Source organism: Cololabis saira, chromosome 3, assembly GCF_033807715.1.
Source record: "Cololabis saira isolate AMF1-May2022 chromosome 3, fColSai1.1, whole genome shotgun sequence".
NCBI classification, from domain to species: domain Eukaryota; kingdom Metazoa; phylum Chordata; class Actinopteri; order Beloniformes; family Belonidae; genus Cololabis; species Cololabis saira.
The window spans coordinates 54,213,018-54,225,094 of NC_084589.1; positions in this window are offsets into that span (position 1 = coordinate 54,213,018).

Genomic DNA, 12,077 nt, shown 5'->3' on the forward strand with positions numbered 1-12,077 from the left:
TCCCCCTGTAACTCCTCCCCCCCTGGAGGTCAGGTGACATTCCTCCCCCTGTAACTCCCCCCCCCCCCCTGGAGGTCAGGTGACATTCCTCCCCCTGTAACTCCTCCCCCCCCGGAGGTCAGGTGACATTCCTCCCCCTGTAACTCCCCCCCCCCCGGAGGTCAGGTGACATTCCTCCCCCTGTAACTCCTCCCCCCCCCCCGGAGGTCAGGTGACATTCCTCCCCCTGTAACTCCTCCCCCCCCCCCTGGAGGTCAGGTGACATTCCTCCCCCTGTAACTCCTCCCCCCCTGGAGGTCAGGTGACATTCCTCCCCCTGTAACTCCTCCCCCCCCCCCGGAGGTCAGGTGACATTCCTCCCCCTGTAACTCCTCCCCCCCCCCCTGGAGGTCAGGTGACATTCCTCCCCCTGTAACTCCTCCCCCCCTGGAGGTCAGGTGACATTCCTCCCCCTGTAACTCCTCCCCCCCCCGGAGGTCAGGTGACATTCCTCCCCCTGTAACCCCCCCCCCCCCCCCCCCGGAGGTCAGGTGACATTCCTCCCCCTGTAACTCCCCCCCCCCCCCCCCCGGAGGTCAGGTGACATTCCTCCCCCTGTAACTCCCCCCCCCCCGGAGGTCAGGTGACATTCCTCCCCCTGTAACTCCCCCCCCCCCCCTGGAGGTCAGGTGACATTCCTCCCCCTGTAACTCCCCCCCCCGGAGGTCAGGTGACATTCCTCCCCCTGTAACTCCTCCCCCCCCGGAGGTCAGGTGACATTCCTCCCCCTGTAACTCCCCCCCCCCCCCCCCGGAGGTCAGGTGACATTCCTCCCCCTGTAACTCCTCCCCCCCCGGAGGTCAGGTGACATTCCTCCCCCTGTAACTCCCCCCCCCCCCCTGGAGGTCAGGTGACATTCCTCCCCCTGTAACTCCCCCCCCCCCCCTGGAGGTCAGGTGACATTCCTCCCCCTGTAACTCCCCCCCCCCCCCCGGAGGTCAGGTGACATTCCTCCCCCTGTAACTCCTCCCCCCCCCCCCCCCTGGAGGTCAGGTGACATTCCTCCCCCTGTAACTCCCCCCCCCCCCCTGGAGGTCAGGTGACATTCCTCCCCCTGTAACTCCTCCCCCCCCGGAGGTCAGGTGACATTCCTCCCCCTGTAACTCCTCCCCCCCCCCCCCCTGGAGGTCAGGTGACATTCCTCCCCCTGTAACTCCCCCCCCCCCCCCGGAGGTCAGGTGACATTCCTCCCCCTGTAACTCCTCCCCCCCTGGAGGTCAGGTGACATTCCTCCCCCTGTAACTCCCCCCCCCCCCCGGAGGTCAGGTGACATTCCTCCCCCTGTAACTCCCCCCCCCCCCCCGGAGGTCAGGTGACATTCCTCCCCCCCCCCCCCCCCCCGGAGGTCAGGTGACATTCCTCCCCCTGTAACTCCCCCCCCCCCCCCGGAGGTCAGGTGACATTCCTCCCCCCCCCCCCCCCCCCGGAGGTCAGGTGACATTCCTCCCCCTGTAACTCCTCCCCCCCCTGGAGGTCAGGTGACATTCCTCCCCCTGTAACTCCCCCCCCCCCCGGAGGTCAGGTGACATTCCTCCCCCTGTAACTCCTCCCCCCCCCCCCCCGGAGGTCAGGTGACATTCCTCCCCCTGTAACTCCTCCCCCCCCCCCCCCGGAGGTCAGGTGACATTCCTCCCCCTGTAACTCCTCCCCCCCCCGGAGGTCAGGTGACATTCCTCCCCCTGTAACTCCTCCCCCCCCCGGAGGTCAGGTGACATTCCTCCCCCTGTAACTCCTCCCCCCCCCCGGAGGTCAGGTGACATTCCTCCCCCTGTAACTCCTCCCCCCCCCCCCCGGAGGTCAGGTGACATTCCTCCCCCTGTAACTCCTCCCCCCCCGGAGGTCAGGTGACATCCCCCCCCCCCTGGAGGTCAGGTGACATCCCCCCCCCCCCCGGAGGTCAGGTGACATTCCTCCCCCTGTAACTCCTCCCCCCCCGGAGGTCAGGTGACATCCCCCCCCCCCTGGAGGTCAGGTGACATTCCTCCCCCTGTAACTCCTCCCCCCCTGGAGGTCAGGTGACATTCCTCCCCCTGTAACTCCTCCCCCCCCCCCCTGGAGGTCAGGTGACATTCCTCCCCCTGTAACTCCTCCCCCCCGGGGGCGCGTGACTAACGACCCCCCCCCTCGTCAACTAATAATGACTAATATGCTTGTTGTTAATCATTGTGATTGGTGATCAATTCCTCTTAAATACCAAGGTTCCAGGAGGCGTGGCTTCACAGGACCAGCCAATCACAGAGAGGCATTCCACTGCCAAATATCTAGAGGCCAACTAGCCACACCCCCCTCCAACTAGCCACGCCCCCTCCTCACACAGGTGGATGCACCTGTCTAGACGTGATGACGTCACCACGATGTCGCTCTTGTAACAGCCAGATTTTATAAATAAAGGCACCATATGTAGAACTGACCTTTGGTTTTTATTTATTTATTTATTTGGGGGGGGGTTACAGAAACCTGCAGGTCCAGATCCAGACCTGCAGGTCCTCTACAGACCACTAGGGTCCAGATCCAGACCTGCAGGTCCTCTACAGACCACTAGGGTCCAGATCCAGACCTGCAGGTCCTCTACAGACCACTAGGGTCCAGATCCAGACCTGCAGGTCCTCTACAGACCACTAGGGTCCAGATCCAGACCTGCAGGTCCTCTACAGACCACTAGGGTCCAGATCCAGACCTGCAGGTCCTCTACAGACCACTAGGGTCCAGATCCAGACCTGCAGGTCCTCTACAGACCACTAGGGTCCAGATCCAGACCTGCAGGTCCTCTACAGACCACTAGGGTCCAGATCCAGACCTGCAGGTCCTCTACAGACCACTAGGGTCCAGATCCAGACCTGCAGGTCCTCTACAGACCACTAGGGTCCAGATCCAGACCTGCAGGTCCTCTACAGACCACTAGGGTCCAGATCCAGACCTGCAGGTCCTCTACAGACCACTAGGGTCCAGATCCAGACCTGCAGGTCCTCTACAGACCACTAGGGTCCACCAGTCATAATCATTTCATCATCATGTTAATCCTTTTCAATGCATAATAATTTTAACACAAACCAAGCATTTTACTCATTGTAGTTCAATAAGCAGTTTGTTCTACTAAATCAAAACAAAGGAATTAATTCATGAGTAAATGAACGCTTACTTTCAGCAGAGTAAACAAACAAACATAATTAAATAATTAAGCAGACTGGCAGCCATAATACAACTCCTCACGCAGGTAACATTTACATTACAGTTTACATTATAATCAGGGCTGCACATAAGTGGGCCGCCAGTGTGCATGTGCCGTCAAAATCCACAGTGCGCTGTCAATCTTGTGCTGCGAAGCGCTTTTGCGTACCAACAGCTGGGGCTCATATTATTGGTTGTGGCCAGAGCGGAATAATAGTATTAAAAAATGTATTGCGAGAGCATTTCCCCAGAACTGCCACTCAAAGTTGCTACTGGCCAATCACAGCGCGTCCTTACTCCCCCTCCATGCTCGTTGCTGCGGTGGGTTGGGCAGGAAGAGATAGTGTGTGATAGAGTGTTTCATTGTAAGGATCGATCATCACAAGCAGCTTTACTGAACAAACCCGACACGTCTCGTCAAAATGTCCAAAAAGCAAGCGCCATTAAGTAATTATTTTGGCGTTCCACCGCCACCAACTACAGAGAATAACTGAACCACTACCCGAACCGAACAGAAAACGTGTGTTTGCCGAGAAACTAATGATGAACGCAGCAAGATGTGGTGCAAAATATGCCGTAAGCATCCCAATCTGCCCGACAAAAACTGCAACTTTTATACAGGGACAAGGAATTTCAGTCACCCACATTTGATAAGCACGAGAAAAGCAAAGAGCATGTCAACATAGTTGAAACAATAAATAAGGATCGGAGTCGCCCACTTGACAGGTGGAAGGACAAAATAAACGAAGAGCAGCGTGAAGCACTGTGTCATTTATTTCTGTTGGCCTTTCATAAAGCGAAACATGCACGGCCTATGAGTTGATTTGAAGAGGACATTCCGCTGTTCAAGAGACTCGGAGTTGATGTTGGAAGTGCCGATCATTCACGCCAAGGGGGTCCTGCATCATGCAGACCATTGCACAGACAATCAGCTCTCAACTGTGTGAAAAGTTAAAAGCAGCTGAATTTTGGGGACTGATGTTTGACGGATCAGAAGACATAAACAAAATGGAGCAAGAGATTGTGTACATTGTGTCTGTCTAGCAATGGAGAGTTTAACTCGGATTTCCTTGGGTTAATTAATCTGGGGGCAAATTGATCAGCACAGGACATTGTGGATGGACTTGTACAGCTATTCCAGCAATGTGGTTTAGCGGATGAGTGGAAGTTTGTCTCGGTGTGCAGACGGGGCAGCTGTCAACGTGGGAGTATACAACGGCGTCATTCCTAAACTATGTCAGAAGGTGGTCGTCGGGGATTCCCTTGTGCACATTGTGTGTACAGCACACACGCTGGAGAACTGCGCCAAGTCAGCTGATCACATGGTACTGCACTGTGAGACTTTTAATCGTTCTGTTGTCAGGCTGCTAAGCTTTTATTTGCAGAAGGGGGGGAGGCAGGAGTTTGAAGCCAGATATGAATTCTGTTTATATTGTTCATTTCTGTTTATACATTTTATCTGTCATCTGTCATCCTACGTCACTTTTTGTAAAGACTCATATCTGGCAATTCTTAATCCTCATATTGTACATTTCTGTTTATTTCTGTTTATACATTTTACTTTATTCTATCTCTTATTTTATCTCCATATATTTGTTTGCTTTTATATTTCTATTTTTACTGTATTGCACCAATCACCACAACAAATTCCTTGTGTGTGTTAACAAACTTGGCAATAAACCCCCTTTCTGATTATTTCTTTCTGTTTCTGAATCCCTAAAGGCATGTAACCCATTTCTAATTTTTGACCTTTCAACTTGGCCTCAGGAAATGAAAGACATCCACAGTTTTGGCAACACAACACTCAGTAGCATTCTACAGAATTATGAGGGCAGCATGTCTGTCGACAAAGAGTTAACTCTGAGAGAATGGATGCGTTTAAAGCAAGCAGGAAAACGTTTAGTAGCCTCCTCTGTGTATGACTTGGTCAAAATAGTGAAAACAAACAATCCAGAGATGTACTCGAACATTCAGAAAGTCATTGTGTTGTCCCTTACACTGCCCTTGAGAAGTGCGGCATGCGAGAGAGGATTTTCACACCTCAACATAATAAAAAAACAGTACAGATCCAGCCTGTGAGATTCTCGCCTGTCATTCCTGATGCGCATCCACCTGTCTAAGAAGACAACAGAGACTTTTGACCCAAAGCCAGCTGATGAACTGTGGATGCAAACAGCTGATGAACTGTGATCAAACAGCTGATCGCAGCTCCACCATGGGAAGAGGAGTCGGCCTGCAGCATCTTCTGCCATGGTGACAGTAGCCAGGAGAGCAGTGATGATGATGTACAGCTTGTAGCCAAAGACTGAGCTTAAAGAGCAGTCGGGTCAGGTGTTTAAAGAACAGACTCTATAGGGCAGGGGTAGGCAATTCCGGTCCTCGAGGGCCGGTGTCCTGCATGTTTTAGATGTTTCCCTGCTTTAACACACCTGATTCTAATTAATCATGTTCATCAGCTTGTCATCCAGGGCTGCACAATTCTGTTAGTGACACAGGTACTTTTATCACGGTGTGCTGAAGCAGGGTAACATCTAAGACATGCAGGACACCGGCCCTCGAGGACCGGAATTGCCTACCCCTGCTATAGGGGCTTAAAGAGAAAAGCAGTAATTTGATTTTGCTCTTGTTTTTTTGTTTTGCATCCAACACCCTCTCAGACACATCTTAACACACATCCACTCACCTACAGTCCTACACTACTGATTCTACAGACTAACACGTCATCTTTATAAGTGAATAAATATCGTTTTGCCTATAACTTATTCCTGCATCCCTCTTTTATCGATCCGGCGAGACGGGTCACGGCGTTTTTGGAGCCCCAAGTCACATATCCAAGGGTTCCTCTGAGCACCAGACCAGAATAAATGATTATGTGCAGCCCTGTGTATGTATATATATATATATATATATATATATATATATATATATATATATATATACACACACACACACACACACACACACACACACACACACACACACACACACACACACACACACACACACACACACACACACACACACACACACACACACACACACACACACACATACACACATACACATACACATACACATACACATACACACAGTACAGATAAATGAGATGGCGTGTCCAAACTTTTGGTTCGTACTGTGTATGTATATATATATATATATATATATATATATATATATATATATATATATATATATATATATATATATATATATATATATATATATATATATATATATATGTATGTATGTGTATGTATATATATATATATATATATATATATATATATATATATATATATATATATATATATATATATATATATATATATGTATGTATGTGTATATATATATATATGTATAAAGAAGAAATCCACGGATTTGTCCTCAAAAATAAAGTTATAACTTTATATTCACTCCTCTTGCCTCCTCAATTACTTTCCCTTGTTGGGCAGGAAATGCATTATGGGTTACTTTGCCATCTGAAGTTTATAAATGACTCTGCTTGATGCATCCTTTATAAAATGGGCGGGACCATCTGTCATAGTTTTGGTGTTTAGTTCCTGTTTTATTTTGAAAGTCTGTGTCCTTGTGTTTCAGTTCTGTCTTGACTTCCTTTGTTCCATCTGCCCTGATTGTCGACACCTGTGTCTCATCAGGCCTTCTGTGTATATCTGTGTGGTCTTTCCCCCTTGTCTTTCCCTTGATCCCTGCTGGTGCGTACTGTTCCTGCCTCCATGTTTCAGGTCTGGTTTTTGGATTTTGTCATGTTCTGGTTTTTGCAATCCTGCTCAGCAGTGCTTTTTGATGAAGTTGGAGATAAACATGTGTTTATGGAAGTCCTGTCTCCTGGTCTCCTGCATCTGGGTCCTGTCCTCCACACTGATGACAGAGCAGACCAGCATGGACCAGCAGAGGAACACACCACTCTCTGGGAAAACTCCCACTGAGAGGCAGAGAAGACTATGTCCTGTATGGGACCTTCTGGGGAAGTTTCCCGGCTGGAGGTGAGGAGTCCCCCTTCTGGGGAAGGTTCCTGTCTGGAGGTGAGGAGTCCCCCTTCTGGGGAAGGTTCCTGTCTGGAGGTGAGGAGTCCCCCTTCTGGTTCCTGGCTGGAGGTGAGGAGTCCCCCCTTCTGGGGAAGGTTCCTGGCTGGAGGTGAGGAGTCCCCCCTTCTGGGGAAGGTACCCGGCTGGAGTTGAACCCAGGAGCGTTCAGGGTCAGTACAGGTGGGAGACAGTGGCGGCGGTAAGCATTACAGTCATTCCTGTTAGTTTACCCGTCTTTCTAAAGATTCACACAGTTAAACAGAGTTCGTTTTTGCCCCAGCAAGGTCTTGTGTGCAAATGTTTAATATTTAAAATGATAAAAGCAAATGTGCCTGGACTGTTTCAGGGATTTCAATGAGAATCGACATCGTTCGGGTTGAGGGAGCCTGTCCTAAAGACAAGATTACTGCAGATGTTTGTGCTGCACGTGAAGATGTTGTTCTTGGGACTGATTTGTGTCATTTTAAGGACCTCACTTTGACCAAAGTCCAAAAACTAAACATTAAGATGTGACTAACGTGCCTGATGCACTGACGTTGCCTTCAGAATATAGTTCATCAAAGTTCCACGTTCCCTTGAATGAGTTTAAATGTCTGCATTTATTAGGCTATCCATTTTTCTGGCAAGGGTTCCATTTAACAATAAAGGACTTCCTCAATGTTGACTTGCACAAATTAGTAAATTTATATCCGTTTTGCATGCCAAGATGTGGTTGTTTCCTTTTCTTTTGAACATGTGAATTAGCTGTAGTTTTGCTGAATGTAGGTGGTGATGTGACGCTGTCTTTGAGTTTTGCGATGCCTTAACTTGCCGTGTGAAGCCTAATAAATAAAATGTTAAACAAAATGGTATGATTATTTTAAATACTGTAGCTTAATTGTAGATATAGGTGCAGCCTGATTGGGGAAAAAATATCTGACTAAAAATTGCATTGGGTTTATCATTTCAAATACATATATTTTACTCATTTAAATTTGAACTGGTGCGTAGACCTGTATTTAAGCATTTCAAACACACAGGAATAATTCGTATTAAAACAGACTGGTTCTTAAGCGTTCGGAACAAATTGGATGTAATGAAAAATACTTTGTCATTTTGTACTTAAAACGTTGAGTTTATTGGCATTACATAAAGCTCATGTTTCATTTGCATTCAAATGATAAATATGTACCGCATTGAGTTTATTAGCCTGTTTACGATTTTATGTAATTCACATGGAAGGAAATTTTATGTGCACTTGAAATGCATAAATCCAATAAATTGGTCCTAAATATTTCTCAGTGTAGGTTATTCTGTTTGCACAACCCATTTGCCCCTTTAATCAATGTTCAATCCTCTCTCCCTCCTCCAGAGCTGGTGATGGAGGACTTTAAGAAGTTCCAACTTGGATCCAGGAAGGGAACAATAGACGGTCACCGCGGACAGCAGCAGTTTCTGATCAATATTTAGCTTCACGTGATGGCCTCAGTCGCTCCAGTCAGCCAGAGAACAAACTTCTCTTCCTGGCCAGTGTGGACAGGCTGTGGGCGTAAGAGTCCTGGAGAGATCAGAATATTGCTCCTTACATGTTCACAGCTACTAACCTTCCCCTGTTTATAGGTATCAGAATATTACTGCTTACATGTTCACAGCTACTAACCATCTCCTGTTTATAGGTATCAGAATATTGCTGCTTACATGTTCACAGCTACTAACCATCTCCTGTTTATAGGTATCAGAATAATGCTGCTTACATGTTCACAGCTACTAACCCTGTTTATAGAGATCAGAATATTGCTGCTTACATGTTCACAGCTACTAACCCTAACCCTGTTTATAGGTATCAGAATATTGCTGCTTACATGTTCAGTTACTAACCATCTCCTGTTTATAGGTATCAGAATATTGCTGCTTACATGTTCACAGCTACTAACCATCTCCTGTTTATAGGTATCAGAATATTGCTGCTTACATGTTCACAGCTACTAACCCTAACCCTGTTTATAGGTATCAGAATATTGCTGCTAACATGTTCAGTTACTAACCATCTCCTGTTTATAGGTATCAGAATATTGCTGCTAACATGTTCACAGCTACTAACCATCTCCTGTTTATAGATATCCGGGATATCTAGTCTGACTTTGCAGCTACCAACATAAACGTTCAACGTTACTCTTTAACTGCCACATTCATCACTCATTCCTCCGATCCAGCAGCTCGAGATGCGGGACATTAAACTGAGCTGAGAAGGATCCGTTCAGATGAGCGTTGAGATGTGATGGTGAGGCAGCTGTCAGTCTGGTCATCACTGCTCTGCTCTACCTGTTAACCACGCCCCCTCATCAGACCAACTTCCCACACCTGTGACGGCAGCAGAGGGTCCAGTGCAGAAAGACGCTTAGTCTCGGAGGGGTTTGGAGACAATTTTCAGGAAATATCAAATGCAACGAGAAATCATTTACCTCCATTTTTTTATTACATTTTATTTAGAATGGATAAATAGACGGAGCCCCCGTGGTGCGCATGCGTCCGGAGTGTGTGAGCAGCCGGTGGAGACACTGTTCCCCCGTAGACTCGGACTCCCGGTCCGGCCTGCTGGATCCAGCCTCCACCAGAGACCCGGGACGAGCCTCCTCTCACCGGACCAGGTACCAGCAGAGACCCGGGACGAGCCTCCTCTCACTGGACCGGGTACCAGCAGAGACCCAGGACGAGCCTCCTCTCACCGGACCAGGTACCAGCACATCCCACTGCACTAGACCCTCCAGCCTGGAGGGACTTGGGATTTCCCATCTTCACCTCCAGACACGCTCAAAAAGTAATGTCTACTTTTACTCTAGATGGTGGTCGACAATTTCCACACAAATAGTTCAGTAATTTCAAATCAAAATACCTTAGTTCTCTGAAAAATGCAAACACTTTTTTTTTTCACGTTTAATTTTGTTATCAAATCAGTAATAACAAACTGAAATGACAAATGTACTGAAAATGGAACAACAAATCTTGCCCTTCTGCAGTGTAAGTAAATAATTGGCGCAGCAGTGTGTTTGCACTCACGAGCAACATCTCGCAGAAAGCCGTGATACGTCACGGTTTGGCATGAAAAAGTCTTTTCACAAAGTACAGTCTTGTTGAAGCTTGCTTATTCTTGAGTCATTAAAACTTTTTGGGAAGATCATTTTAAAGACCCTTTTATTAAGGTTTGACCAGGTATGTTTTAATTGCTGACGCAGGTTTGTCGATTTTTAAAATGTGCAGGATAATAGCCCATTTTGTACACAACTGAGGTGATGCAATGCCTAGTAGTGCTTAAGTGTGTTTCTAACTTCAGTCCTGGTGTGATGAATGCTCCATAATGAAAGGTATTTATTGACTAAGTTGGACATCACTGAAGGCCTAAGTGTGAAATGCACCGCCTCCCACTGGGTGTTTTACTTTGAAAGTTACAGTTAAGAATACCAAAAACCTTAACATGCATTCATTTCCATTCACTTATGTTTTTGTGTGGACCCCAGGAGGAATCAGTGAGGTATGTTAGTACCAGCTAATGGTGATCCTGATAACTATTAAATCTGTGGCTGCACTCAAAGGAAGCGGCTGCATGACTGAGAAGAGGGCTCACTCCCGTCTTATTTTAAATGCATCCGGCACCGGTGGTGCTGATGCGGGAGTGACACCCCATCACATGAATCCACCTGTCATTACCTGGAAACTCATCCTAACATCTGATTGGTCCGCTGCACCTGTCCCCGCCCCCACCCTGACATCTGATTGGTCCGCTGCACCTTTCCCCCGCCCCATCCTAGCATCACTCTGAACTCCCGGTTGAGGTGAGCAGACCTACTTTATTCTGTTAAGTTTATTTCTTATTGTTTTATCCAACTCCTTTTATCCTCTGGTATAACCGTACCGTTTGGTTTCTGAGGTTTCATCGACTTTTGGTGATTTTAATCGGCAGTGTTCAACAAGAAGCAGCTAGCTTTAGCTACTTCACCTAGCATCATGTTATGCGATTTTGGTTTCCAGTTTTTCCTGCAAACTTTGATCCAGAGAGACCCAACCCTGAGGATTTATATTCATCTGTACACCACATTGACAGGTAACATCACCTGACTGCCTTCATTCATTCTTTAACACTAACACACACCACTGACAACTTTGATTCAGCAGAAAGGTAGGTCATACTTTTGGCTGGGTTGGGGTTAGGGCTTTTATGACTTACGTTCCTGTCTTTTTTCCAGCAAGCTGGGACCTGCCAGGATGCCTCGTAAGGGACGGCATGCTGAGGCTGCCAAGAGGAAGAAGGTGGATGTTGACACATCACATTTATAAAGGTATAAAAAAAATATCTGAAGATATTACATTCAGTTTTAGATGGTTTGTCATATTGTGTGTAACCTGCTTCTCTTTTCAGTCACCTGTGACAGACTCCTCCGCCCAGACACCCACCGGTGCTGGAGGTCAGATCATTCTGAACAATGTTCATAAAAAGTTTCACATTTGCAGCGATTTAATGTTTGACGTTTATGTAACCAACCTGGCAGGTAAGTGCGCACTGTACCAGAACTTCCTTGATTCACAAGTAGGAGTAATGAGAAGGGATTGGACACCACAATGAGTAAAAAGAACACACAGGTAAGTTTTAGCAAATCAACTGTATTAAACACACAGAAAATAAACTGTTTACAAATACTGCCGGCATTCAGTTTTGTTCTAGGTACGTGTCTTTTAAGATGGGTGCACCCGAAAATAAAGTAAAATGCTTCCCCAAAAATAATTCAACTTCAATGGTCCTTGGAAGTCCTTGGCCAATGTCTTACCACACTGTAAGGATGATAGATGAAG